The sequence below is a fragment of the Eretmochelys imbricata genome, chromosome 5, assembly GCF_965152235.1.
Source record: "Eretmochelys imbricata isolate rEreImb1 chromosome 5, rEreImb1.hap1, whole genome shotgun sequence".
NCBI lineage: Eukaryota > Metazoa > Chordata > Testudines > Cheloniidae > Eretmochelys > Eretmochelys imbricata.
In genome coordinates, this window is record NC_135576.1 from 8,705,909 (window position 1) to 8,726,352 (window position 20,444).

Here is a 20,444-nt window from a genome sequence, read left to right on the forward strand (position 1 = left end):
AAGAGACCCTGTGTCAGAAACCGTGAACCAATTTCTATTGTGCTGTTTAAGATTTGAATGGACTGTTAAATATTTAAACAGCAAAGGTCTTCTTCTGGTTGTTAAATCAGTACTAAGTGATAGCCAGGGCTAGCATGGGGGAATATAGATGTCACCCTGACTTAGGCTCATTGGTAAATTGCATTGGGACCTAAAATCCTTTAAAAATGAAGATATTGTACTTAATTGCAGACTTCTTCAGCTGCTGTTGCTGTGCAGATAACTTTGACTCCAGCTTTTTCTGTATCCTTGAAGAGAGAAATACAAATTAATATTGGTTTATTTTCCAGAAGACAAGTAGGTGGAAATAAAATGTCAATAGGAGAACTGACCGGGTGGGTGAGGTAATATATTTTATTGGTGAGAAGTCAAGCTTCTGAGCTTGCACAGAGTTCTTCTTCCAGTTTGGGAAAGGTATTCACTGTGAATGCGGATGGATCACTTGATGATTACCTGTTCTGTTCATTCCTTCTGGGGCACCTGGCATTGGCCACTGCCGGCAGACAGGATGCTGGGGTAGATGGACCTTTGGTCTGACCCAGTATGGCCATTCTCATGTTCTTATGTCACAGCTAAATACAAGGTTGAACATATAGTTTAGAATAAGTAGTTAGCACATATTCTAAGGTAGCATTCAAGGTGAAGTGGCTCGTTAACACCCCTGTAGTCATAGGACAAAAATGGGGGTTAGTGGGTTAAAGATTGTTATAATAAGCTATAAACCCATTGTCTTTATTAGACCCTGATTTTTAGTGTCTAGCAAAGTTAGCCGACATGGATACAACAACCCTGCATACAAAAGTAGAGCTGGTCAGGAAATATATTTTATTTACCACAAAAATATTCAAGGACAATGGACATTTTTCATTTTCATAGACATTTTTTCATGGATTTTTTTTGTTTGTTTTCTATCAAAAAAAGGAAAACTTGTAAAACTGAAACCTAATTTTTTGGGGATTGCGGGTGTTGGGAATGGGGTTGTTAAAAACAAAAAAAAAAGTGTGCTTTTCGATTGTGGAGAAGGGGGGAAAATGTTTTTAAGGCTTTCATTTGTTTTCAATAACCCCCCAAAATATATTAGCAAAATTTTGCATTTCACCCAGAAGACAATTTTTACCAAAAAACCCTGTATTAGCTCTAGTCCAAAGTGATGCAAGGAGGTAACTTATCTGCTCTTCAAACACACATCTATACATGAACTTCTTTTGAAAGCCAGAGTATACAGGATTAGTAATGAGTGTCAGGGTCTTTAACTTCCAAACCACCAATTTAAATCCAGCCTTGAGAGCACTGAGTAATATTAAACCAAATAAATCAGCTTTTGTTTTCTTCTTCAAGACCAATGGCAAATTTTGGTCTTGCGAAATCAAACACAGTGCTCTGGGGCATTTGTTTATGCTCTGAAGTGACAAAATTCAGTGCATCCAGATATAACATTGGTGTTCTCATCCATTTCTTTTAGTGAATGAAAGCTGTGCTACTTGCTGGCCTATGTGAAATGAGTTGGTGGTCCTAGTCCAGTTGTTAATGGATATATCTTTCTATCACAACTACCATGCCACTGCATAATTGATACTGATTGTCATGGGCACAGCCCCCATGGCAACTAGGTAAAGGATTGTGCCTCAGGAAATACTGTATGCCTTTGGGTTGCATGGTGGCTTGAGGATGCAAAGAGTGAGCAATCCCTCTCAGTTCCCCTAGGATTGTCTATAGTCCTTATGTGGGAAACAAAAGACCACAAAAGGCAGCGTGGTCCGGTGGATAATGGATTTGACTGGAACTCAGGAAACTTACATTCTCTTCACAGCTGTGCCACTGGCCTGCTTTGTGATCATAGGTGACATGTTTAACCCCTCTGTGACTCTCTTTCTTCTCCCACCTTTTACATTTATACTGTAAAGCTCTCCGGGGCAGGTACTGTCTCTTACCATGTGTCTGCACAGTGCCTAGAATAATTAAGCCATGTTCTCCATTGGGGCTCTTGGGCACTATGTGCCTATTTTCAAAATTATTTAGATGCCTAAGGATGCAGTGCAGAAGCGTAAGTGCCTAGTGTAGGATTTTCAAAAACGCCTCGCCAAGTTAGGTGCCTAACTCTCATTGAGTTCAATAGGAGTTAGAAGCCTCAATACCTTTGAGGAACTAGGCCTTGGTGCCTAGCTGCATCTTTAAGCACCTAGCAACCTCAGGAACATCACATCATGGGCTGTGGACAACCACAGAATAAGGCTGAAGTTGGTCTCTATCCACATTCCACTGATGCGTATCTTTGAGGTGGCGCCACATGGCACTTGGCAGCTAACGGCTGCCACTTTGAACGTCTTCAAAGCTCTTCTGCCAGCGACCTGCCTCGAGATGCAAATGGCATGTACGCTTTTTGTATTGACTTCAAAACCCACAGTGTGCTTGCCGGGATGTTCCGAGCAATGCTGCGCTTCAGGTTTGAAAGGAACAATAATAAAAAAGCAACATCCAAGGGGGGGTGGAAATATAGACGGCACGAGTTTGTTTTACACTGTGTTGCTTTTTTCTCTCTCTTCCACCAGATCTATGTTTACTTTATATCCCAGCTAGCAAAAGAATTGACCACCCTCGGCAATGATTACAATTCTGCTGTGCTGGTCAAGTACTGTATGACCACTGATTATTGCCCAAGGCGGGTTGCTTGCTCTTTATTGGTAAATTCTGTGTGGCAAGAGAAAGCTCATATCCTGCTTCATGGAGTGAAGCGGCACGTTTCAAATGAAACATCCACCTGATTTTGCTTCTGTCAATTAAAGACAAGGTGGGGAGATGAAGGACTTTGGATGCAGAGCAAAATAGCTGAGCTAGACTTCAGGAATAAGGATCATCATTGCAGGGACAGATTGTTGGTCTGTTTGACCTGGTGTCTTGTCCCTGTCAGTTATTTATGCCTGATGCCTTCAGATGAAGGTAAAATAAGGGAGACCCATTATACCTCTGTGAATTTGTACAATACTCAAGTATGGGTGGAATTTATAGATTTAACTAGCAGTGGATCCATGGGTAATTTGAGAAACGAAAATCCTATAGAAGGCTAAAGAAAGGGAGTATGACCTAGTGGATAGAGCACTGGCCGGGCGCTCAGGGAACCTGGGTTCTATTCCTGGCTTTGGCACTGGCCTGCAATGTGAGCTTGGGCAAGTCAATCCTGCCTCTCTGCGTCTCAATTTCCCCATCTGTAAAATGGGGGAAATAATACCTTCTTTGTACAATGCTTTGAGCTCTACTGATGAAAAACACTATATAAGAGATGGGTATTATTATAAATAGTGGCCCTGGTGTGGGCATCAAGAGAGCTAGGATCTATTTCTGTCTCTCTCACTGACTTGCTGAGTGACCTTGGGAAAGTCATCTCACCTCTCAGCATCTGTTTCCCTTTCTGGATGTGAATGATCTTTAATTTCCATGTGAACATACTTTGAGATCAGTGGATGTAACATACATGATAAAATCCAAGTGTTGTTTTTCGAGCAGAAGATATTTTGATGGCTTTGGACTAGAATTTGCTTTTTCATCACACTTTTTATACTTTGGTGTCTCAAAAGGGCAGAGTTAAAGTTGTTAGAGTTAAATGACTGTTTAGATAAATTATCTAGAGCTTAGCAATAGTTCATACACAGTCATACCTACAGTGGCAAATGTACAAAGACCAGGCATGGGTATGGAACCAGCTAGGATCAGTTATTGCAAGAAACCAGCCTAAAGAAAGACAGTTTTGCATATTCTATTCATTCGCCTTGAGATTTTTACCGATACAGACTGACATGTAGGACCATAGTTTTGGACAGGCTTAACCCAGCGTCTAGTTTGTCACCCATAATTAATAGTGGCTAAAATATTGGAAACAGAAATGATAGGATTTACACTTCAAATTACTCATTTACAGGCACAATTAGGTAGTCCTTATATTACACTTTCTGTTAGAGGCCAATGCTCTACAAAGCAAACTGAGCATTACAATCCTCATTTTACACAGCTAGGGACTCTGAGGTGGGACTTCTACCAGCTGATTGGCAGAGATAGGAGCAGAAGCCAGGAGTTGTAACTTCCCATTTCAGAGTAGCAGCCATGTTAGTCTGTATTCACAAAAAGAAAAGGAGGACTTGTGGCACCTTAGAGACTAACAAATTTATCTGAGCATAAGCTTTCGTGAGCTGGAGCTCACTTCATCGGATGCATTCCCATTTGATGCCCTAACCACTGGACAACGTATTTGTATATCCCCCATTACGAAAGGATCTGAGTTGAGTGCCTCACAGTCTTTTAATATATTTGCCCTCACACATCCCTGGGAGATAGGACAGTGCTATTATCCCCATTTTTACAGATAGGGAACTGGGGCATAGAGAGATTAAGTGACTTGCCCAAGGTCACAAAAGATGTCTGTGGCAGAATGAATTGAACGCAGGTCACTTAAGTCCCACACTAACACTGTAAATACGGGACTATGATTCCTCTTGATGTGCCCAACTCAGCTATCTACATCCTATCATTGGCTCCTGCAATGTTGCACCCCAAACAAATGTTGGGTGCAAAAGTACAGGTGAAAAATAAGAGGCCGACTTTAAGAATTAGGTCCTTCCATTCCCAGTTGATGAAGTAATGAAACATGGGTTGTCACACGAGAGTTAGCCACTGCTTTTTTTCAAGAAGGTGCCTTGGGAGCTTTAACGTCCCCCACAAAGGGGCAGACGAGACCTCCATTTAACATCTCAGCTGAAGAACAGCACCTCTGAAAGTGCAGTCTTGCTTATTACCGCACCTACAATGTCATCATTGGGTAGGAGCTGAATTTCTTGGTGTGCAACAAGGATGTATCACCCCGGAGTGGCCCAGCGTGACACCAGCTGAACTACATATTCTATGGACCAAATTCGCCTCTGTGTAAATGGGCAAAGGCCACTGGGATTAAAAGAGCTGTCCCTCTTGTGCTAGTGGTGTCTTTGGCTCAATATTTGTGCTTGGGCTTGCAAAGTTCTGGGTGCCTCATGCAAAGTGATGAGCTCCCTACACTGTTGGTTGACACTGAAGGCACTCTGCTTCCTTCAGGAGGCACTTAGTCCCAGATCCTCAAAAGTGTTTAGGCACCTAACTTAGGGACTTAGGTCCCTAAATCCCTGTATATGGATCAATTTAAACAAACAAACAGTCCCTGAGTCGTTTCAGTTTGCAGAGACACCTGCAAATATTTTCTGTGTTTGGGGCTCTCCTGGGTTTTCCACTCCCCTGGTTTCACTCCGAGTTGCAGTTTCAAATGAACTGAGAAAAAACAAACCCTCGGATCAAAACTGCTGACTATCAAATGGTTTGTGGCAAAGCCATGAGTCAGCTCATATTTAGGGACTTTACTGAACCTGGAGTCTGTAATGAAACCTGAAAATAGGAGTTTTTACAGACATTTCTCCAAGTGCTCTAAATATTGTATGTTTTTCTGGTGGCTTCTGCTGCTATTAACAACCAGCTCTGAATAGTTTAGAGTTTTATTCCCCGCTCCCTACTGAGCTTCCCTTAGTCAATGTGTTTATAGCATGTGCTTTTTGGTGGTATTATCCTTTTTATGTTCTTTCAGTCACATCTAACTTTATTATCTATTTTTCCCTATTTTAAACTGCTTAAACCACACAAGTATCTGTGTTCCCATTCATTCTGAATTTTACTTCCCTCCTCCTTTTTTTGTACTAACTGGCTGTCCTACCCCACTTATGTGTCATCAGCAAATTTCATCTCCTTCCTGCACATTTTCCCCCTTCCAGCCACTGATATATAAACTGGGCACAATTGGTTCTTGTACTGATCTCATTATCACTAAGGACATTTGAAAATCCTCAGTTGCCTCAAAATTGTGGATTCTGCAATGTTAGCGTCCTTCTGCAATTTTTTCTGGTTTTTGCAGGATGCCAAGTTTCCATTAAAAAAGAAATATATATATATATGTATCCTCTTGCATTTTCTTTTGTGAAGTTGGCCGTACGCTGTATAAGACCATGCTGTTTCCCTGTTAAAGGTGAACTGCAAAGCTAAAATGGATATTGAGTTAAGCCTGATTTATGTGCTGACCATACCCACTAACCAGGCTGTTGGGGGAATTCATCACCGAAAAAAGTTGTAGCTAAGCTCTTCAGAAGTGTACTCTGCGCTTTGTTAAACTGTCTCACGCTTCCTGTTATGCTGAAGATGACCCAGAATGCATCAGTGTGTTACATCACAAATACCATTAGTATGGTAGTGGTTGAAACAACGAGAGTAAATGATGAATCTTCTGCAACCTGGATTCTATCCTGCCTTGGCCATGGAGTTCTAACAAGATGTTGGGCGAGTCATTTAAACCAAACTTTGTGCAATTGGCTACTAATTAGGTATTCTGTTGTTTATGGGTACCAAACTTGAGGCACCTGCGGTCTGATCTGAAGAGTGGCTTGCACTTATAGATCCCGCTGAAGTCAATGGGAGCTGTGGTCTAAACATATATGGTAAAATAAATTGCCAAATACTTTGATAAGTCAGGCTCTACACATATCATCTTATTAGTTAATGTAATTTAATTAGATAATAATGTCACTGTACCTCACAGAGAGATCGTGAAAATAAATTCATTGTTTGTAAAGCACTCAGATATTATAGTGATGAGGACCATAGTAAAGCCCATATGCAAACTGATTTTTAAGAAGCTTATAACTTGGCATAATTTGAGCAAATTTTCATGGGTACATCAAAAAGCACATTTCTGAAATCCAGACGACTCCCCCTAGCAAATTTCAAACCTTTTCTCCAAATAATGGAAGTGCTAGTGCGTCTCAACAAAACAGTAAGATTTTTTAACAACATATTTTCCCCCTAATTTCTTTCTCAGAAACAGCTGAACCATTGTAGCTGAAACTTTCAAAAAGAACACTGCCCGAGGCAGACATCTGGAGTAGAAATTTTGATCCTGGATGGTTAGAGTTTGGCAAAGTTATAAGCAACTGAAAACAGGGTCTTATAATGGAAAGTGTCAGGCAACCTGAACTATTGGTGTTGCTATCAGTTGTGTCTATAGTATGTACAGTAAATACCACACCATTGCATGTATATGAATTTGTGTCTAAGGACATCTGCTTTCATAAGAGTGGACACCATAAGCATTTGTGGAATTTGAGTTTTTCATGTTGTTTTTGTATAGCAATGAGAGAGAAAAAAAATGACCTGAAATCATAATTCAATTTTTTAAAAAATATTTCCTCCTGTGAGTTAAAAATATGCAGTTGGTGCATGATTAACAACAACAACAACAATAATAATAACAACAATAATAACTAATAAAAATACATCCATCCAGCAGCAACAACAAAATTTAGACTGTTTTGTGCCAAAGTTAAGCCTGGTTAAGGATATTATTTTCCTTTTGTTGGCAGAATTATTAATTAACCTCTGCAAATAAGTGTTTATAATGAAAACTCTGTTTGCGATTGAAAGGAGCTTTTCCACACAGAGCAAAAATGAAGCAAGATACATTGTGTAAAAAAAGGGTTTGGCCAATAATTCCCTTTGCTATTATTTCTGAAATTGTAGGCCAAGTCCATCACGCCATAGTCACATAGTCAATAGGTCAAATTAAGATGTGATATACATCGGAAGTAAATTGGCATACTGCAATATAAATAGGTGTAATTTACATAGTAAATAGTAAGAGCTGGGTGAAAGAGCTACATGGTGGAAGCCATGTGTCATGCTCAACAAATTTGACTAGCCCTAAAAAACCCAGAAACTATGCAGCATAGTCTTGAGACCTACCTACTGGCACCATATCTAGTAACTAAAGATTTACATCTATGTAGGCATAGGCTATGTCTACACTACTGTGGTAAATTGACCAAAGTTATGCTACTCCAGCTACATGAATAACGAGTACGGTCGACTTACCTTACTCCTCTCATTCCCAGTGGAGTACTGGAGTCAATCGGAGAGCTCTTTCCCGTCGATTTAGCAGGTCTTTGCTAGGCCAGCTAAATCTACCCAGAGTGCATCAATCACAGCAACCTTGATCCCGCGGTAGTGTAAACATAACCATAGTCCACTCTCGATACACTTAGGGGATGGGAGTGTGAGATCGTAACTGGAAAAGTGACCCAATAGGAAAGAGTAAGGTAAAGGAGGCCTCACTACAGAATTTATCCTTCCAAACTTTTTAATCTCTAAATTTGAGAGAATTATAGTTAACTCTCTACTTATATGTGATTATGATACTTTAAATACTGTATATTTTGGATTTCCTATTTAACCTGGGTCCATTTGGAATTTCCCGAATCTCTTGTATATTTTGGATTTTGCATATGAGAAGAATTGAGAAAAATGAGATTAAGACTGGGTGGGATTTTATTCTCTTTAGACCCGCGTGGTCTACAAACCACTGTTCTATAAACCAATCATCTAAACTACTAGCCCTCATTGCTGCCAAGGCAAGTGAAGCCAAAATTTTGAAAGTGGGTCACTGATTTTTGTTTAAAGAAAAGGAGTACTTGTGGCACCTTAGAGACTAACCAATTTATTTGTTTGTCTTACTTTTTGGATTCCCAAATCCAGCCACCTTGGGCCTGAATTTCAGAAATGTTGACTATCCACAGCTCCAATCAGAAGTCTTGAGCTGGCCACCAAAAACATGTTCGAATCAGTGGCCACTGATTTTGAAAATATTGGCCTTAATCCATCTGAACCTCGATTTTCTTCTCTGTAAAATGAGTGCAACAATAAGTCTTTTAGGAAAGACCAAAAAATGTTTACAGCATTTGAGATGTCTGCAGTCACAAGGATGGAGGCAAACGTTATTATTTTCATTTTGCAGAATTCAAAATTGAACTTCAAAACAATTAACAGCTTGCCTGGTAAATAGACATGGTGGGTCTCAGGGCATCTCTACATGGCCCCACAGCTCCGACTAAGAGCCTGTGACTAGCACTGCATATCAAAGTGCTGTGCTGTAACTCCCCCATGTGGATGCTGCTGGCACAAATTTAAAGGTCCCAAGTTCCTGTGACAGTGTAGAGATGCCTTGACACAATTAAGCATTCTCTTCACAACCAAGCAACCTGGAAGTTAATTCTGATACTGGCTTGTCACTATGACCAACTTACATTGGGCCAGTTTCTGATACCCTTCCTTGCACTGAGTAGTGCCTTGGGTCCCAATCACAGAAACATGTGAGGAAGCCTATGACATTATTTAGATCACTGAATCTGCTCACATGCATAAGTATTTGCCGCATTGGGCTATTGATCCATAAAGAGCCCAACTGACTTCAGCGGGACTATTTTCAGAGTAAGGAGTAGAATGGTAGAACTGGGTGATGTCTAAGCATTATTAAAGCCAAGCAGTTGCAGAGGTGGAAATAAAATTCAGGATCTCCTACCTTAAGTAGACTATGTACCTTTTGCTTGAGAACATATCTGCCTCTATCCTTTGTAAGCATACAATATGTGGGGCTTTTAAAGCAAAAGCAGATTTTTACAAACCTCCGGACAGTGAAACATATGTTGCACGAAAAATTGTGAAATAAGTAAAAAAATAGTATAATTCCATGGAGTCAGATTGTACCAACATTACACATACTGAGCAGAGTTGAAACCAAGGGCGGCTTGCAGACTAAGTCAGCATCAGTGAGGATGACATTATCTGATGCATAGTGTTATTTGAAGTCAACAACAAAGACATTTTGACTCCCAAAATAGTCATTATGAATTTTTTGCTCAGCTCTAATCTTCATTGTATAATCAATTATATCATTCTACCACTTTTCAAATGGGTAAACTGAGGTTCCCAGAAAGATAATGTAACTTGCCCCACTTTATACCACAAGTCAGTCACAGAGTGGCATAGAACCCAGGAGTCCTGATACCCAGTCTCCATTTCTAAACACAAATAACTGCCTATATTACAACAATGTGAGAAGCACGGTTAAACCAAGCAGACTTTAGTATGCCACACGGTCTGCTTTTGCTTCCAAGGAGATTTTAAATATATCTGCAAAAAGATTCTTTTCTCTGTATTTTTTTGCCACTTCTATCAGCGTTAAGGTATGGAGCCCATCTGGCCCTCAACTTTTTTCAGGCTGAGGATTATTCTAAAGACAATTGTCCAAAAGGAGAGCAAAAGACGGCTGCTATTTTTCTCTGATTTTTCATTGGCTGGAATGTCTGTCTTCTACTGCAAATTGACTTAAATTCCTTCCATCTGTTGCTGGGAACCTAATCTAAATGTAAATTAAAATAAATACATTTCTTGGGGAAAAAAAACTTTAAACACTCAGAACCTTGGCATATTTTGTAGTGTCCTAATGATTTTTTGTGTCATCCCTCTCTTGCTTCCGAAGGGATTTCTAATGATATCAAACATGAGTTCCTTGGAGACATACAGAGGAGCTCTCTAGCTGCTGTAGTTTTATGCGTGATTGGCTTGGGATATTTCAGGCATCTCAAATTTTTTTCCAGCCTCACAGGCACATGGGCATGAGGCTGTGAGCCAGGTTGAAACACAGGCAGCTAATGGAAGGGAGCCAACTAAAAGGCGTTGGAGTGATGTTGACAAAGACTAGAATTTGAGAGAACATTGAGATGCAGGTGTGATATTTTTCCGCATTAATAACGTTCTTTAGGATGTGTGTGTATGCTCATGCATTTTAAAATAACTATTGATTTTTTAATATTAACACAAATACAAAATTTTCAACATGGGAGCAAAACAGAGACATAGTCAGTGTGTACATTGTACTCTATATGCAATAGCTCATGGGACCTCACGTAGAGTAGGCCCCTACTGCTTCTTATTTTTGTTATGGAACATTATCTGCGCTTGTAAAGAAGCTGTACCAGATTAGTTGGATCAGGAAAAAAAAAATAGAGAGGTAGGTCCTGGATCTGCACACAGCCACATTTTGGAAAAGGGGAAAGTTTTGGTATTTGGTTCTGAATCAGAATGTAAAAATATGTGGCTTGATCTCCATTCACCTGAAACATAAATTGAACTTTTTAAAAACATGTAAAGAAGAGGTTCCATCAACTATTATTGAAAACCGGGGAAATAGCTAGATATGTGTGTTGCTAGCAGGATGCAAAGCCTTTCAGCTCAAGGTCAGCTGTTCAGATCCAGCGCTGATTGGTAAGTGGCCAAAAGTTGTTATGTTGGGATGGCTGTTTGGCAGCCTATTTGAAATAAGTTGTTGGGCTTCCGTTCCCAGTGGTTAGGTATTCCAATCAAACAAACTGCCACATGTTTGGCATAGTCTTACACTCCTACTGCCAGCTTCAGCAGAGAGGTCAAGTAGTGAATGGGCCACGTTGACTGCATTTTCCTCTGGCTGCAACAGATGATATCTTTAGGTCACAACTGAGGCAGGGCAGCATGGGATATGCTTGTGTTAATGCTGCATATGATCTACAACAGTGACTTTTTGGATAAATTCATAACTCCACATATTTTAAGTCCAGAAGAGACCAATGATCATCTAGTCTAACCTCCTGTTTAACTGAGGCCATAGAATTTGACCCAGTCATGCCTACACTGAGCCCAATAACTTGTATTTGACTATAACGTACTTTCCAGAAAGGCCTCCAATCTTGATTTAAAGAGATCTAGAGAGAGAGAATCCACTATTTTCCATGGTAATTTGTTCCAATAGTTAATCCTCCTCACTGTTCAAAATGCGTGCCTTATTTCTAACTTAAATTTCTCTAGCATTAACTTCAAGCCGTAGGTTCTCATTGTACTTTTTCTTAACTAAGTTAAAGAGCCCTTTAGTACCTGGTAATTGGAGGACTTTGCTTTCCAGTACCGTTAAGAAACCTACATTAATCCTTTTTTTTCCCTCCACTAAACAAATTTAGAAGGGCAAATTTGCTTTTCTATGCTGAAGTTTCTGCTGCCGTAACTTCACTACTATCAATACTCTCTAGCTAGATCAAATCTAGCCTGGGTATGCCTACTTGAGCCTCAATCACACCCCTGATTGCAGTGTAGCCGTACCCTCAGAGAGGCATCAAATTAGCCTCTTTGCATATCCTGTTGGTTTCTCTGCTCTAGCCCTTTAGGATTTGCCGAGAGCTAACAGGCTGGTGATCCCACTACACTGGCTTAGTCCAGCTCTCATCAAAGCTAATAAGAATTTTGCCATTGATTTCAATGGGAGCAGTATTGAGTCTCAATTCAGTAATGATTCCAGTTGGGGATGGAACTCGGATGGCAGCTCTTCCTCTGCCTGCTCCAGGTTGCAGGTGTAGGGGGCTTTTTTCTCTCTCCCTGCACTGGCGTTGTCCTTTCCTGTGAAATGCTTTGAACAACATAGGCTTGCTGGTGAATGCCAAAGGGAAACCATTTCCTTTTCGGAAATATCTTTATGAGCCATGGAAAGAGGGTGCCAGAATGGGAGATGACCTTCAGCAGAGGCAAGGCCAGCCACCTCTGTGTCTCTTTGTTTGGAAGCCCCTTGCCCATTACCACATGGAACTGCTTTTGTCCTTATTCATAGTTCAGATAGCTTTTGATTTGAGCTGCAAATTCACTGTGGTGAGGAACATCCACCAGAATGACAGACAGAACATTGAAATCTCCCCAGAGGTGGGGAAAGAATAGAGCTGTGAATCTCAAAGATGTAATTAAGACCTGAGATTTACAACAATAACCAGATCGGACAACACCGAGGATAGCCAATGCTGTCATCAGAACCAACAGACATCGCCTCCCTTCTTCCTGCTTTCCCCAGCTGACTCCCAGGGTCTAGAGGAAGAATGCTGCATGCATTGCATTCAGATACAACAACAAAGGAGTCAGAAGGATCAAAAATCAACCAAGGACATCCTGCAATCAGGTCCACCCATGACCCCTACTGCACCCCTGGCAAAGTTTGGGGTAGTCTCCAAAGTTTGTCTTTTCTCAGGGACAAATAAGAAAAATGGATGTGATTTTTCAAATGCAGCAGCCCTTTTTTTCTTTTCTTTTTTTAAAGAAATCTTCTCTTCCCTGATGAGAGACCTACTGAATATTTCTTTCCTTTGGCAAAACTCTGATGAACTGACATTTCAGGTTCATGCAGACAAATTCCCCATAGGATGAATTGTATCATTATTAATATTACACTTGGACCTGGAATTCTTGCTTCAGAGATTTCACCTCTTCTTTGTTTGTTTGTTTGGGTAGGGGGAGAGGGGAGGCGTTCACAAACAATACACAACTCCCCCAAACTTTTTTTTTTGGTAAGCTGATTCAGTTAAAATAATTATAATAAAATCTATTCACTGCTTGTTACTGCAGGGGGGAAACAGCATTGCATCCCGACTCACATCTGCAACCATTGATTCTGAAGTGGTGACTGACAGTTCTCAACTGCCTAAGTAGGTTATAACAAGCTAGCTGCAGGCTGGAACAGCCAGTGGAGTGCAGAGGAGAAAAAGACTGGCCTCCAAACTTGTCTTAACCCTCAAGAAGAAAAAAAACCCTCCTGCCAATAACTGCAGTTCCTGTTCTCTCATTCAACAGTAGCAGCTTTGTAATTGCCAGCTTTCTTTAATTCACATTCACACCTTGGGGGGACAAAAAATAGAGTTCTTTCTAAAAGACAGTAATAAAACTATTCTTCTAATCATTCACAAACATATGGGTTCCTTTTTAAGATCCGTGTCTCCCTATACCCACAATAACACACACAATCTGATGTGGGCAGCGATGCTGGAACAATTTGTATCGTGGGGGGGCTGAAAGCCATTGAATGAAACTGTAAACCCTGTAGATGATGGAAACCACTTAAAGCCAGGGGGTTCTGCAGCACCCCCAACACCCATAGTTCCAGCATCTATGGGTGTGCAAAAATGGAGCCACAGTGATGAATGGTGATGTAATGCAAATGAATCATTTGCACATCACAAAGGCACACCTCCACACCATAGTGTTCATCATGTTATGCTCTGAATGGGCTCTGATCAGCTGGCCGGGTACACATCCACAGTCAAATATAAACGCAACTGAGTACAACAAAGTAATTCCTATATGAACTCTGCCCATCTGCATCCACCCTGCAACACACACATACACCCACTGCACTTCCACTGACTCACAAACATTGCGCTCCCACTTCCTCTCTCAGTCGCACACACGCACACTCTCTCACTTTTCCATCTTCTCACAGTCTTGCACACGTGCCTTCAGATGTGTAAGATGTCATTTCCGATCCAAAGTCCCGGTGACACTCACAAGCTGATTTCTGTTACTCAACCGCTGCACTGCAGTGAATATGACTTTACAATAGGTCAGACTGCAGGAGCAGTACACAAGCAGCAAACCTGTTCTTGCAGATTCATTCCCAAACATATTGGCAGGTGCCAAGTTGAGCAGACCCAGAGCTCTCTAAACAGAAGATTATTTTTGGGTAAAATCTCACTCCATGGCATACCCATTTTGTTTTAACTTCTGCTGCTATTATGTGCAGTATAGCCTCTTACTTCTAGGTTGCCAGATCAAATCCAGAACTGCCATGTAAGGTGAAAACACAAATAGGGTCTTTTTGTTAGACTATAGTCATGAAGCAAGGAAATTATCAAGATGCCCATCTTGCCTCTTGATTGAGGAACATCAGTAAGGGAAGACGGACTCATGCAGTTTCTTTAAAAGACAAGGGAAGTAGAGTTGGGTGCAAATTTATTTGTGAAAAAAAAAGGCCCTCGTTCAGACAGTTATGGACTCGATGCAGGAATTTCTAGGTAAAATTATATAGCCTGTGTTCTCCAAGAGGTGAAATTAGTGGCCTAAGTTCCCAAAGATCTTAGCTCCCACTTCCACACCTAAATAAGTGGCTAATTTTCAAAAGAACTCATAAGAACATAAGAATGGCCATACTGGGTCAGGCCAAAGGTCCATCCAGCCCAGTATCCTGTCTACCGACAGTGGCCAGTGCCAGGTGCCCCAGAGGGAGTGAACCTAACAGGTAATGATAAAGTGATCTCTTTTCTGCCATCTATCTCCACCCTCTGACAAACAGAGGCTAAGGACACCCTTCCTTACCCATCCTGGCTAATAGCCATCAATGGACTTAACCTCCATGAATTTGTCCAGTTCTCTTTTAAACCCTGTTATAGTCCGAACCGTCACAACCTCCTCAGGCAAGGAGTTCCACAGGTTGACAGTGCACTGTGTGAAGAAGAACTTCCTTTTATTTGTTTTAAACCTGATGCCCATTAAATTCATTTGGTGGTCCCTAGTTCTTATACTATGGGAACAAGTAAATAATGTTTCCTTAGTCACTTTCTCCACACCACTCATGATTTTATATACCTCTATCATATCCCCCCTTAGTGTTTTCCAAGCTGAAAAGTCCTAGCCTCTTTAATCTCTCCACATGTGGGACCCGTTCCAAACCCCTAATCATTTTAGTTGCCCTTTTCTGAACATTTTCTAATGCCAATATATCTTTTTTGAGATGAGGGGACCACATCTGGACTCAGTATTCAAGATGTGGGCATACCAGGATTTATATAAGGGCAATAAGTTATTCTCCATCTTATTCTCTATCCCCCAGTGTACTGTGTTTATCTTGAATGCTGAACCCTTTTTGAAAATCTGCTCCTGATTTAGGTGTGAGAATGGAAGCTGATCTCTTTTGAAACTCTGACTCTACATGCGTCAAATGGTCCCTTTTGGCTTTAAGATCGATAAATAGCCTGGAACTGAACCTGATTCTAGTTTTCAAAAACCTCATAGTTTAGGGTTTTCTTCTTTGGCTTTTCAGCCACACACAAAGTGTTTATTGTACTCACCATGTGGAAGCTGTTAAAGATCTGAATGCGAAGCTCTGAACACAGGCAAAGATGTCATAAGCCAAAAGCTTTCAAGTTATAATAGATTCCAAGGGTCGTTGCTTCAGTACTATTTTTCCTATATTCATATATAGTTATGATTGTTTTTTGTATTACACTTAGTGCGTAAGAGGGCTAGTCAGGGACCAGTACCCATTGTGCTAGATGCTGGGCAAACATAGAACAAAAAGATGGGCCCTGCCCCAAAGAACTTTCAATCTAGGTATATGAAAAGAGACCACAGATGGGTGCAGGCGTATAGATCAGGGACTACAAGGAAACCCAAGCTAATACATTTTGTAAAAGTGAGGTACTGAATATTTGGCCTTGTCTACACTACAGGGAGAGATCAATCTAAGTTACACAACTTCAGCGATGTGAATAACATAGCTTAAGTCAACGTACTTGGATCTACTTACCGCGGGGTCCACACTATGCTATGTCGATGGGAGACACTCTCCCATCAACTCCCCTTGTGCATCTCATTCAGGTGGAGTACAGGAGTCGAAGGGAGAGTGATCTGCAGTCGATTTAGTGGGTCTTCACTAGACCCGCTAAATTGACCACCGATGCGTCGATCACTGCTCATCGATCTCCCGGTAAGTGTAGACAAGCTCTCTGTGATAGCTAACCCTCCCCTGGTAACTGAAACCCCCATGGCATTTTCTGCATGAGTCAGTTTATTAATATTAGTGAGCATCAAGGTTGGGTAAATACATTCTGCCTCCCTAACACTTCTTCCTGCAGCTCCATTTACAGGGGGACTTCTTCTTAAGTTTCTGTGGAAATGGCTAGGTAGCTTTGTTGAACCACAGATGTGACCAATGTGTTTTTTACAAAACATTTGGGGGTGGGGAGGTCGTTCATAAATAGATCCAATAAGATGTTCCTGTTCATAAGTATTGATCAAATTCTTTGGATGAATAGTTTTCAGATTGAAAGTTTGTAAACTCTTCATAAACAGCCTTCTTCAGCTAGTCACTATTCATGGTTTGCAGCGAGTCATGGGATATTGTTGATGCTTCCAAATGGAATTATTATTATTCTTTTTTTTTTTTTTACAGTAGCATCTGGAGCCTCAAAAGAAATCAGGTCCCCATTGTGTTAGGCACATACATCTCTGCACCAAAAAGATTACAAGCAAAGACACCAGTCCTGCAACTGATTTCACCAATGCCTTTCTGTAGCTTCATTGTCTTCAAGGCAGCTCTTAGTGAGAGCAGGAGTCTGCCTACTTTCAACCATCTGCAAGATCAGGACCTAAGTAGGCCAGAAGAAAAGGAAACATTATGAGAGACACTCGCTAAATCTGAGGCAGAGCCAGGATTTCAAATTGGATCTTTTGAGTCCCAACTCAGAGCTTTAATTTTAAATGGAGAGTTGCTGCATAATTCAAATTTTATTAGGGAAAAAGATAAATAATGAATTGGACAAAGGTACACATTTGTTACACTTTTGAGATTCACAACCGTTTTCGTGAATTCCTGGCGGTTATCCAATTATTTGAGAATCATGAATAGGAGGAACCCATGAACATCAGCCAATCAAATTCAAGCTGTTATTCATACCTTTTTATATTTCAACCAGCCCTAGCTTCCTGTTGTTTAATATTGCTGCAGAGTGTTCTGTTTCACCCCAGAGGTGTAATTCTGTAATATTGCTGCTTCTGTGTTTCACCCCAGAGGTGGTTGTATTGTGGTGATGCATGATGTGAAACAATCCGTAGTGTATTTTGAGTCTGCAATTCTGTAAAGAACTCTGAGGATTGCAAAGGAGCAGTGCAGAGGAATAGTAGTCTGTCAGTTCAGAGTGTTTTAGTAGGAGTGCTTTGTGTAGTTAAGGGCTAACGACACAGTGGTTTGACTCCCAGTCTTAAAATCTCTTTCCTTGCGCCAGTCAGGGTTGGGCGTGATGCTGGCAGTGGTCATTGTCCCTAAGGGAACACTTCATGTTGCTCAATAGTGACCTCTCTGGCTGATTAGGGAACAAAATGTTGTGAGTTCCTGAAGGGTGAAGTTACAAAGTGGGGGAGGAGGGGAGATATGGTTGGAAAATAAGGAAGAGAATAAGCTGCTGAGGAAATTATTCTTTGAAGGGATGCAGAAGCTATCAGGAAGAAAGAGCTGCTGGGATGCAGAGTTCACAAATGCAGTGCAGCGTTCACTAGTGACTGTGGATCACAAGAGCAAGTAATTTCATCACTGCTGTGCTCTTATAGTATCACCAGAGATGAAAATGGCATCGGCTCAGACCAGGGTTAAATGACAAGCAATGACTAGAGCTAGCTGAAAAATGGCAAACAATTTTCAGGAACATTATTCAAAATTTTCCATTAAAAAAGTCAGTGTTTCCCATTTGTGGCCAGCTCTTGCAATGACTTAAAGTTCCATCTCTCTGGTGGGATTCAAACTTTTGAAAGACTCCCAGGTACAATTTGGGTGAAACCATGTTTTGCCTAATAGAAGTCCAGCAGGCTCTTGATTATGCTGCAGAGAAAACTTATTAAGGACTTTCCTTGTCCCTCTGCAGTTTTAGTGAACACATATAATTTATCCAGAAAGAAAAATAGGAGAACCAGACAGTTGAAACACACTTTGTTGGCTGGGAAACAAACTCAGGTCAACTTCTCTGAAGGCAGCTGTGCTAACCCATTTTCTCTTTGGGAGTCTATTCTATAGTGTAACAGATCTCAAAAGTAGGGAATACTTCCTGATATTCACCATACATTTTCCTTTGCTTAACTTCACATATTTGTGTCTCGAAGCACGCGGCTCCTCTCCATCTTTGGTGTTTGCATCTTTCATATACATGTAGATGGTTATTATAAATAAGAAGCAGAGATTGATGAAGAACAAATCTTGCCAGACAAAGCTGATTGCTTGTTTTTGATAAAATTACAAAATTAGTGGCTGAAGGGAATGCATTCAGCGTAATATATCTGGAGTTTAGTAAAGCATATGATACAGTGTCTCAAAAAATTAGCTCAGATTGGCTGAGATATGAACATGGTCACATGTACTGAAAACTAACTCAACGTCCATAAAATAGGAGTAATGATAAGTGGCGCTGGAGGAAGGCATTTGGGGTGCTATAGGTCAGGCCTTATGGAACATCTTCATTAGTTATTTGAAAGAGGGGGTAAATAGCATGTTAATGCACAGGGTGCTAAACTGGGAAGTGATGTGGAGACAGAGTAATATTAATGCAGGATCTAGAGACCAGGGAAAAACAAAAGGGAAGAAGAAGACTCATATACCCTTGAGTAGTAACTGAGTAGCCCCACTGATTTTCATGGGATTATTTGTGGTATAAACTACCACTGGGGGGCCAGATTGTAGTGATTTTGCTCACCCTGTTGACCATTTACTCACACAAGCAGTCCCTCTAGCTTCAGCTGGTTCTCATGGGAACTTCATCATCTGGCCCAGCAATGTGAATAGGAATTTGAGGATCTTGTCCAAAATTCGCTTCACCTTTGAAAAACACAGGGCTCGTAGAGCTCAGACAGAGCCTCTGGGAATGGTGAGGCAATGGGATTATGATCAATGTAAATGGTGGTGGTTAGCCAGGTGGTGGGAGAACTAGTAAGAAAATAACTTTGAAAATTACTGTTGGGCTGGCTAAAATGTTGGGTGATCCGTGATTGAGCACTCTGGAGGAGACACATGGGCTGGAGAAATGAATAGTTTTTACAAACTCTGATTTGTATTTTTGATCTGTCACGTTATACAATCCGAGAGGTAGTGATGTCTAGTGGATAGAGCTTCAGACTGCAAGTCAGTGGATTTGGGTTTTTTTCCCTAGATCAGTCACTGACTGCCAGTGTAACCTTGGGCCAGTCACTTCACCTCTGCTTCCCCTCCTACCATTTGTAAACCCTTTGGGGCAGTCATTGTCTCTTTGTACGCCCATGTGCAACTGGGTCCCTGATCTCAGTTGGGGCCTCTTGCAGTCTTGTCATACAAATAATAATCTGCCTATATGTTTGCCCGTTTTGCCAATTTAAACTCCAGTCCTGCAAACCACTGCTCCTTCTTGCAGTGAATTACAGGATAGGGGTCTCAGATTGTAAAATCTCAGGGGCAGGGATTGGGGAGGGTCTCTCTCTCTGTTTCTACAGTTTGATGCCTTACATAAGGGGTCCCTGATCTTATCTGGGGCCTCAAAGAGCTATTACAGTATAAGTAATAAATCATCATCATCGTCATCTGAGAGAAATAACCCAAAACAGTTATTACAAGGGACGAAACAACCTTGAAAGCCAAAGTACGATCAAAGAGAAAGTGAGCAACAAGAGTCGCAGTGGCACTGGACGAGAGCAGCAATGCAACATGGCAGTATAAAAACCCAATGTGATTTTGGGCTGTATATATACAGGCATCCGTAGTGCTGGCTGAAAATTTTGCATCAAAACCGTTTTAGAAGGAAACCGGGAACTTTGACTAAATTAACATTTCTGTGGAACATCTGATTCCTTGAGCATTTCCAATTTTTCAGCTGGAAGCTGAATATTTTTTTTGGTTTGGGGCTGATTTTTGTTTGTTTTGTTTTCAGGGAAATTCTTTTCTT